At 36.5% G+C, this 10,473-nt stretch overlaps 1 protein-coding gene across 1 annotated transcript in view; it reads right to left on the bottom strand.

Annotated features, from left to right (window-relative positions):
* Positions 1-6,516: 6,516 nt before the first annotated feature.
* LOC310892820 (uncharacterized protein) overlaps positions 6,517-10,473 on the bottom strand; it is a 460,614-nt gene continuing 456,657 nt past the window's right edge. The window contains exon 20 of the mRNA XM_083821048.1: positions 6,517-7,938. The gene's annotated coding sequence lies outside the window, so the exon portion shown is untranslated. The remainder of the gene's footprint in view (positions 7,939-10,473) is intronic.

Raw genomic sequence — 10,473 nt, 5'->3', positions numbered from 1 at the left:
TGAATATTAAAAAAGAAAAAAAGTTAAAAAAAATGCATCTCTTAAAATGAAATGTAAAGAATCTTTAGGCTCAGATCCCATTTCAACAGATCTACCTGACTTTAAATGCCAAAAATCTTTAATAGGTGTTTTTGTGATTTATTAAGAAGATGCAGGCTACAACATGTAATTAAGTCTTTTGTTGACCCTTATCACCAATTTTACCCATTTTTCATCTTGTTGCTCTTTGTGATTTAGAGCCATGATAAAATACTGTTATGTTTTAAGATGATGGGTGAAAAGTCCCCATGTTCAACTCAGTTAAAAACTGATTGAAAAATCTGACCCCATATCCAACCTGTATGTAGTGTTCTTGGACCTCACATCCTCTTGTTTTCTTAATTTGGATGAAAAACATACAAATTAAGCTTTAAATGGAAATACATTTGCAAACTCAAGTAGAAAAGCAGCTTGTGCCCTTCTGTAATCACTTCTCAGTCTGTATGCTATTACTGCTTTTGAAATAGATGGCAAGAATACAACACCAAGACTCTGCACATGATTAACTTTTTATTCTTCCTGTAACTTGCTATAAACCTCAAATGAACTCGCAGGTTGGCAATAGCATGGTAAGAGCTAGGTGCCAAACTGTATGAGACATTTTTTCCTAAGTGAATCACCTTCCCTGGATACGGTTTCCCTCTCCCCTCCTTTTTTCTCCCTCTGTTCCTCAATGGTGACCCCCAGTAGTTAGTTGGATGTTTCTGTTATATTGGGGACTCAAATACTTCAAAAGGCCTTGATCCTAGAGTAAAATGCTACATCGAGATTTTTCAGCCTTTCATCTCTAGCCTTGCTCTTTCTGCTGAGACATACTGTTGAAAATGTACCAGTTATTGCAATCAGCCTGTCAGACAAGACCCAGACTGGGCTCATCCACACGTCTTCCAGGGGTCCAGAAGAGCAGTCATGTCATAGAGTAACCACGCATCTTCAGTCACAGCTCTTTTTTCCACATTAACAGGTAACACTGGAGGTTCAACATCCAAAGAATCAGTCTGGTTGGCCGCCTGGTCTTGCAGGAAGCTTTCCATCTCAGCATTGTGAGCCACATGTGTCAGCCAGAACAGCAGCCTTCCTCAGATTTTGTGGAAGTACTCAGAGGAAAATCCAAAAGTCACTACTAAAGGCCATATTTTACACATATACCAAGGGATTTTAAATACCTACAAAGGGTCTGCCCAGTATAGGACTTGGAGATTAAAGACAGAAGAGGTTTTCCACAAAGAGTCAGCTTTAAGACAACAAGGCAAGAGATTCTCGCACTAGGTTCTTTCAGAGGATAGTCAGCCCAGGTACAGATAAGATGAATGGGAGTTCAACTTTGTTAAAATGCCACAGGTCTACTGCCAACATTGCCCCCTACAACACTATTTGGCGATCATCTCTGCCCTCTGACTAATAAAAACAAGCTGGTGCCTTCAGGCTTTATTTTTCAGGGCTTTTTTATTTGTTAGGAGAAAGGAACATGGTTTGGCCAAATCAACTCCTTGTTAACATGCTTTCATTCATGTGTTGAACTCATTCCCATTACACCCAGCAGGTGAAAAATGACCACACTTGCACAGCAGCATGATGTGAAATCTCAGTAGCATACTGAAACAGCTAGACATTTCAATTCTTTACTGATAAATTTGTTCCTTTGAAAATGTGGAACATACTTCAAAAATATCAATGTGATGCCTCAGTGAACATCCCTTTATTGAAAACCAGAGCAACAATACAATTCTGGTCACAAACAAATGGCCTGACAAAGTCCAAATACAGACAGTCAAGGTCCTGTTCTGCCTTCACATTCGCAAGACTGATTACAGTGGAAGTGGCCCCCCATGTACCTCAGGGAATAATTGGCCTTTAATTTATAAAACCTTTAGGTCTCTTTTGTTCTGCTGATGAAAGCACTCCCCTTTTTCTGCTACCACCCCAATTTTCTATCTATATACCTCTCTTGAACCTGATGACATTTTGCTCAGAAAGGGGAATAGCTCTATCTGCATTACTAGAAATGGGGGGAAAAAAGTGAAACATCGAAAAATAAACTGACTCACTGAAAGCTAGTAGCAGTTGCAAAGAATACTAACTCTCAGACATCCAGCCCACTGTGCTATAGCTATTCAAGCCATCCTGAGGGTGGCTAGGTACACTGAAGATTGTAAACTGATGATACAGAAAGAAAAGGGAAAAAACACTGTGAATGAAAACTGAAGTTTGAGAAAGCGTTAGGTTATCTAAGGAATGACATAAAGACATGACTGATGACAGGTCAGAGCAGCAACAAAAAAATGAAGAGAAGATAACAGAAGGTAAGAGAAGGAATACTTCAGATATGAAGAAATGCTTCAGATAGCACCATTAAGTAATAGGGCAAGAAGTTTGTTCTGCAAAACCAAGCACTTGTAAATCAAGAGAAGATGCATATCAGAATTTAGGAGAGGCATGACTGTCAACTTGAATTTTTAGAAAATAAAGACTGGAAAATGCTTCAAATTGCTGTAGCTGTTTTATAAACAATCAACCATCATTTGCATTCTGGAGTCAAAATTAGCAGAGAAAGCCCTTGCTGTTACAGCTGTCCTTTTTTTCATTTTGCTTGTGATTCTTTCTTTGGACTTTCACATGTGCAAATTTCATAATTAACTACTAAATCCAAGGCACAACTTCATTTCCTAGTTTCCCTGAAGTCCAAAATCTAGGACTGGAGTACTTTCTTCTAAGAGGCTGTTCAATAGCCCTAGGTTAGATGACTGGCCAATACTTTTCACACATCCTAAGACCCCCATCGCTTGACCAAAGGCCTTGGAAGGAGCTTTTGACAGCTGGCGTTGAGCTTCGCATCTTGCAGGGCTTGTGAGATGTCTACTGGCATCCCGCTCCTGCGACCCCCATGTCTTGGTCCAAGAGACGGCTGCAGTCCCAGCCAGTCTCACACTGGGTGGAGGCCATGCCCTCTCTCTGTTCTGACTGTCAGGGGCAGCTGCACTGCATGACCCACCCTGAGCTCAAGTCCCTTATCTGCAGCCATGGCTAGGGGGAACTGATTATTCTTTTCCGGAAAAAATAAAAATAATAATAAAAATGAAATCCACAGGATTTTTCTCCTTTGAAGAGGTTTTTGGATCCTCTTCAAATCAGTGAGTCTTTTGTGAATAGGCCTTTCCCCATATGCCCAGGCACTCTGAAAAACAGAAAATAGGTGACTGATTGTCACTTCGTATGGGATATTAATAATGTAATTTCTAGGCTTTTAAGATTATGAAGACTTCAGCCATACAGAATGTTTGTTACATTACCACTCCCTATTAGTTTACATACATGAACTTAAAGAAAAAGAAAATTACACTTTCATATACGGTTATATCTCAAAAAAAAAAAAAGTCATTCCTGCTTGAATAGACCCCTTATAAACTTCAGAATATAGAATAATTATGAATATCACATGTATGAATATATGTGATGTATAAAATACTGCATGATGGAAAAATGACAGGAATGCTACAGTTATAGTTGATTTCAGATCCATGCTATAAGTAAGGAGTCTACGTCTGCACAGGTCACTGTGGAATGAATAACAAATTTTAAATGGCAGCAAACTAGAAACCAAATTAAAAGCTTTATAATTGATACTTGTGAAAATATCATTGTTCACAGAATAAGAGTTGGATGGATTCAGAAGTCTGGGTTAAGTAAGCAGCAATTTAAAAAGTGTAATGTAAAAGAATATATTTTGTATTTCTTTTTAAATTTCATTACCATCCTACTTCACAGAGATAGGTTCCTTTGATGACCATCTATGCAAAAATTTAGCTTCAAATAATACCTAAAAGATTATGATGCAGTAATATTCGATGATATTTGTAATGTGTTTTGGACTGTTTCTGACACCCACAATAATGAAACCAAGCTTATATCACATTGCGAACTTGAACCAAATTGTTTGAATGGAGGAATTAGGTTATGGCTGCCATTGATTTCTAATTCTGCAAGCAAAATGCAACAGTGGGTGCCAACAGAAACTACAGATTTTATGGAATTATAATTTTAAGGATTAAAAAAAAGCCAGTTGACACTATTGTGCTTATTGGTCTAAGGGTGGTATTCTGTTTTCTTGTTGTTACCAGTCAAAAAAAAAAAAAAAGTTTGTCTTTTAGCATGAAAACACTTTTCAGAATTATCCTTAAGAAAATTGGATGTGAATGAATAAGCAGAAAAAAAAAAAAAAGATAAATTGAAAAGGAACACCTGCTAAAGCTATGCTGCTAGATAGTTTCATAATAGAATTCTCCAGCTATTAGTTGTTCTATCACAAAATATGTTCCTGTTTCAACCACAAAATTTAACACATTAATAATAACAAACAATCAATGTAACAACACCAGCAGTTGCCTATCTGTAAAGTTCAACACTTAATCATAATTAAGGCAGGAGAAGCTGACATATCCAAGTATAAGAAATCATATAAAAACAATGCAGGAAGTAACTAATCACCCTTAAATCATCAAATTGGTCAAGTCCAGCATTGGCTTCAATTACTTGTGTTTTAGTTCACTTGAGAGAAATAATTAATTCCCAATGTATACCTTTTCCCGTTATCATATAAAGATTTAAGCTAAATCCATGAATGCAATGATAGTTTGCTTATATTAAACCACATGAAATACAAAGTAAGGAAGAGTGTTTGTGCAGATAACCACTTGGGTGTCACACACTAAACATACTGATAAAATAAAAATTAAAATATCATTAAAAATGTTTTTTCTTTCCCACGAAATGTTATACTGCAATCAGAGCAGCCATTCTTGGTTGGTAGATGAGTATAAAGTAAATAGCGAATTTACAGCCTTGGTTACAATTTCTTTTCCTAGGGCACCAGGTGCTTTAAATGCCACCAGAAGGATGCTCTAGGCAGTGCCATACTGTCCAACATGGCTTGGCATAGATTTGCTCAAAGCCTTTGTGTCTTTGCAGACTTTGATTAAGGGCCAGTGTTAGAACTCCTATGGGTTTTTACTTGATCCAGTGTAGTGTAGGGATTTTTTTTTTTTTCATCACAGCTGCCAAAAATATGCCAGTTAAGATAATTACATTTCAATTTAAATTGGTAATTTAATGGAAAATTTTAAACCAGGATGTAGGGCAGGATACATACTTCCAGTTCTATCCCACAACAATAGATTTTGTCTGTTGCAGATGATATAACGACCCAGTGTCATATTTTTGGCTCTTTATGAGACCAGACAGTTTTAGGACTCTCCATAGTTTTGCAGGATTGTCTGTGCAATCTATTTTAAGCCTTGCCTTGATTTTTAAACAGTCTCACTAATACTTCTCCACATCAAACATTGTTCATCTAAGGAAGCAGAGAATCCACAGGATCTGCTTTTAGGGCTTTTTTCTTTGTTTTTGTGAACATATTAGTTTCACCTGTCTATTACCATTTCATTAACTGTCTGTCTTTATGAGTTGCAATAAATGTAAGAAACAAATTCTTCTTAACATTTGTTCCCGTTTGGGAGGACAAGTAGAAGACCCCTAAATATTCTGTCTGACACTTCTCTGTTGTTTTCATTATTTGTTTCAGAGCTGACACAGAAGCCTGGCAGTCGCAACATACTGTAAGGGGAATCATTTTCCTTTGTTTAGAGTGCAGTGTGTACCGTCATTTACATAATAAAATCCTCAAACAAATAACAGATGGTGAAGAGGCACTCACGTTGCCACATGTTGGAAGCATGATACAGTTCCTCAGTGAACTCATTTCTTTTACTTTTGCCTACAGATGTCTACCAGCTATTAAACCTTGGAGGTTAGTCAGCTGGTGAAAGGTTTAAAGACAGGCAAAAATCTGTCTCCAGAATTTTTATGCTTCCAGGAGAAGCAAATGTTATACCCTGATAGAAATGCTCCGTCCATTGAAAATGTTTTTCACTGCCATGAAAAGTAAATAAAAATCTCCATATTTTGGGCTAAAATGTTTTGCTATAGAAGATAGTAAATACAATTATCCCTCCCAGTCCGAGATTTTTTTTTTTTCTATTTTAGAATAGTTTTCCAAGGAGAAATTGGGAATAGAGGAAGCTATGCTAATGCTGTATATTAGCAACATCAGTTCTTGGATGCATTGCCATTAATTCTATGCGCAAATTAAGTGCCAAAAAACAAATGTCTGTCACATGGAATAACAGCCTGTGTACAGTGCAATGAAATAAGATCACACTACGCTCCCTAATTAGAGCTAATGGATCTGCTTCTGATTCTACTTACACCAATTTTATGATCATTTAATCTGTGCTGCCATCTCCAGTGGAGCTTCTCTTCAATAAGAATCAGTCCCATGGAAGACACAGAGGCATTTAAATCATTGGTCAGTTAAGTCTAAATATTTTTCCTTAGATGCACATTTGTGTATTGCTTTCGGAACTGAGCTTTGCTGCAGCTTCAATGCAGGCATTGGGATTTGGGAGACAGGTAAAATATAGGTCTGTTTTATCATTTCTGTTTTATCTGAAACATGGTATTTTGTACAGCTGTGTGGATAAAGCAAACAATAACCTAGGTCCTTTAGCACATGCAGAAAGAGAAAGAAGGAATTTGATATGATGTTAGTTATAACACAACTGTTTTCACTGTGTTAACATATTAATGTTTATGAATGCTTTGAGTAGACCTACATCCAGCTCATGTACCTTCTGCATGGTAGAAATTAAGCCCACGAACTTCAGAAATCTGGTCTTCAGTTCAACAATGTGTGCTTTTCCCTGTTTACCAACTCTACTGCTTGGAAGAGCAGCCTCTGTTTTATTAGCACCAAGATAATGAATCTTCCATCTGGCTCTAAGATGGGCAGGCACAGCAAGAGAGAAAGTTTACAGTTATGGGCCTAAATATGAGCTCCCCATATGAGCATGCCCTGGGTTCATGCTGCAGTGAAAACCAGAGGAATGCCCTGTCTGAATGGGAACATCTGAGGACCTCCCCCCACATGAAGGCTAGCTCTGCGTGGGGAAGGGCAGGCATGGGCAGGAGACTAGCCTTGCTTGTGTGTACAGTGATATCCACCTAGCACCTTGAAACATCAGGATGACCCTTTATCCTGTCCCTATTTTCTTTGGATAACCTCATGGCAAACAACTCTAAATCACCAACCCTGAAGCTGCTGAAGGACAAAGCAGGGGTGGCATATTTAAAACACTACTAGACAAGAAACTCTCCTACTGCAGCTTCCAGCTCCGCTCCCATCCTTTATATTTAGCAGTGCTCCTCAAAAATGACCAGATCACAAATTTGTCTACTTTGTGTCTGGCAAATGCCTATCTAACAGAGATATTAATTAACACTTTTTTTTTTTTCTCGCTTTTTTTTGTTTGTTTGTTTCAGGAAAGGAGTAAAGGAGCTCCTTTTCATGCAAAGGAGCCTCCCTCTTCTTTCAGAAACTCCCATATTAAAAGCAACTTGTTATTTTTCAGATATCTTGGAAAAACACATCAGGCTTCTGCATTTCAAAACCATGGTGCCCCATAAGAATATTGTACATTAATGCAACAGCATTAACCAATTAATTTGAAGTCACTTGAATCTCATGTCATAAAATAAAGGCAAATAGAGCATATTCAGAACAGCACACTTAAAAACCTACATAATGATACAGATAACAAACGGAAAATAAATTTACTTCATATATTTTACATCAAGGTCAAATCCAAAAGGCTTCTCGCTCTCTAGAGATGCTTTAATGATGATGTCACCAGGAACTTAGTACTCCTTATCCAGTTTGTGTATCTTCAGGTTATATTTACAGAAGGGAATATTATATTTCACTCATGGAGTCCCACTGAGTTTTCTTCAGTTAGGAAGACAACGTCCTTTTCTCAACTTTCTCCAAATTTTCTCCTTCACCATTCCCTAAATCAAACAAACCCAGAAACACAAAGATTGAAAAGAACTGAAAAATGTCATCTGGGGGTTTTCTTTAGGGAACTTGTAATAGGAATTCAATTACTTTCCACATGGGAATCTACATCCGACTGACAATAAAATACATTGTTTTCATTTTTGCTTGTTCTGCATTAATTAGAGTTCCACAGGTACATCTCTATCCATCATGCATTTTAAAAGTCACAAGTTCAGTTCTGAAGCACAATATGATTGTGAGATCACTAATTTTCATCAAACAAAAAATAATAGGACTAAAATGCAGATACAAAACATATATATGTGCTTCTCAGAACATAACTAATGTACATGTTTAAATCAAAGCTCTGTCACAACTCTAGCCAGATAGAAATATTATGCTTGAATAATTAAAACCAAAAGTGACCCAGATTTCTGATTGATGAATTTGGATTTGTCCAGATACAGATAAAATCAATATCGGTAGTTTGTTCAAAGAAATTTTTAGAAATTTACCTAAATGGTATGCAGAAAACTGAAAACTGAAACATCATAGTCACAACTGAGCAGCTGAGAACAATATATATCTTGTCTTAACACTGACATACGACGTTGAGAAATCATATGTATATGTACCCCGCTGTAAATAAGATCTCTTTCTCTTTTGCATTAGACCTAAGATACATAAAAGAATGACAACTTTAAAGAACAGAGTACAAACATATCATACTGCCTGGAAGCTCACTCAGGATTTAAACAGAACGTTGAGGTTTTTAGGAAAATGGCAGAAGAAGGTATTTGAAGCAATAGTAATGAGTGAATTCTACACAAAATGGGTCACCTGTTTAGATAAATACTTTGATCTGAAAAGGAGTTGGTTCATGCAGCTGTAAAATTTGCATTCATTCTCATTTTTATTATCCAGTAACACTATTAATTATACCTTTTCCATGATATTTTGCATTTGTAGTTCTAGATATATCTAGACAAGGATGAAAATTAGACAAAATTTTCTCTTGAAAGATTATCTGATTTTATAGAAATTAGCATGCTTAGATAGGACAGTTTCCAGTTCACATTACAGACTTCCTCCACTAGCAGAAGGAAATGCATTGTCCTGCACCCCATGCCCAAGTCTGCATGTCACATTAACTCTTTGCTAATGAAAAACCCATTACTTTATAAGCCATTACTTCATAAGCCATCAGACCCTTTATCCTTTTTTTTCTCCTTTAGAATCTCCACAAGACTTATGTTTTACTGCAGAAAGTCTATTTTTTAAAAAAATAGATGCCCTAAGTTCTTATTACCTCCATTAAAGAGCCCTAACTAATACTGTCTCAGAAAAATAAATGCTGCTCATTACCCTCAATTTCCATGGCTTTCCTATCAACACCTTGAATTCAAACTCAGTTGCTTTTCTTTACAGATACTGATTTCTTTCTAGATACTCACATACTGTCAAGGACTACTCTGCTTTAGTAGGTCTCTGACAACATAGAGCAACCAATCACTATTTTGTTATAATCCATTCCTACTTTTATTTTATTTATTTTTTTTTTCAACTCTCCACCACAGGGATGTCTTCTTAAAAGCATTTTTTTTTTTTTTCCCTAGCTTCATTCTTAATATTTCTAGTTCTATGTAAGGATTTTCTTTGCCTAAAATTCTGTACTGCTATTCTATGTGTTACAGAATCAAACAATTTTAAATGTTAGCTTATTAGAAACATAGCTGCACTGATGTGCCTACTAGAATTTCCTTTCTTTTGACATCAACATGTCTTTTATACTTGTACATATGGTTTAAAAGCCTGTGAAGTGTAGACCACCTTAAATGACTCCATCTTGGTTGTCTTTTCAGTTTGGCTTTTATTTTCTGATTCTTCTTGTCCAGAAGACAACAAGAACTCTTGCACCCTTCCCAAAGCTTGCACTTTGGAATACTCTGGAGTAGCAGCAGCAGCTCCCTAAGAGCAGGGAATAGTCTCAGTTCACAATAAATCATGATAACTCCTGTGTTTATGTCTAATACTTCTTGTAAGCTAATTATGAAACCCACAAATGCAAGTGATGGCAGGGTGCAATAAGCCAATGGATTTTTATTTATTTATTTTGGTCTTACAAAATTTGGAAATATTAAAGGAAAAAAAATATCTCACTAATATTTGACCTATAAATAGCTCATTTATCCACCATAACTTTTGGCTCATTGATTAAATGGCTGCTCTTTTTTTTTGTACTAACTAATAAGCAGCTCTTCAGCTTTTCACTCCAGTTATAGAAGACTCCTAGAGACATTTGCTAAAGCCACAGGGGAAAACAGGGACAATAGGAGGAAAGTGCAAGCACTCAGGGAAAAAAAAAATCCATAATGTATACTTTATTGCCTACTCTTTCTTCTTTCTAATTTTAATACCTTTATCTCTCATTGCTGAGCAATTATTTGAATAGCATCTTCTCATCTATCAAGTAACTTGCAAGTCAATTTTCAAACAAATATAAAATGATTGAGTGAAATTCTAAGTCCACGCAGCCAGTTTTCTGT

This window comes from Anser anser (genome assembly GCF_964211835.1).
Source record: "Anser anser genome assembly, chromosome: 1".
Taxonomy (NCBI): Eukaryota; Metazoa; Chordata; class Aves; order Anseriformes; family Anatidae; genus Anser; species Anser anser.
This window is presented reverse-complemented; position numbering and strand designations above follow the sequence as displayed.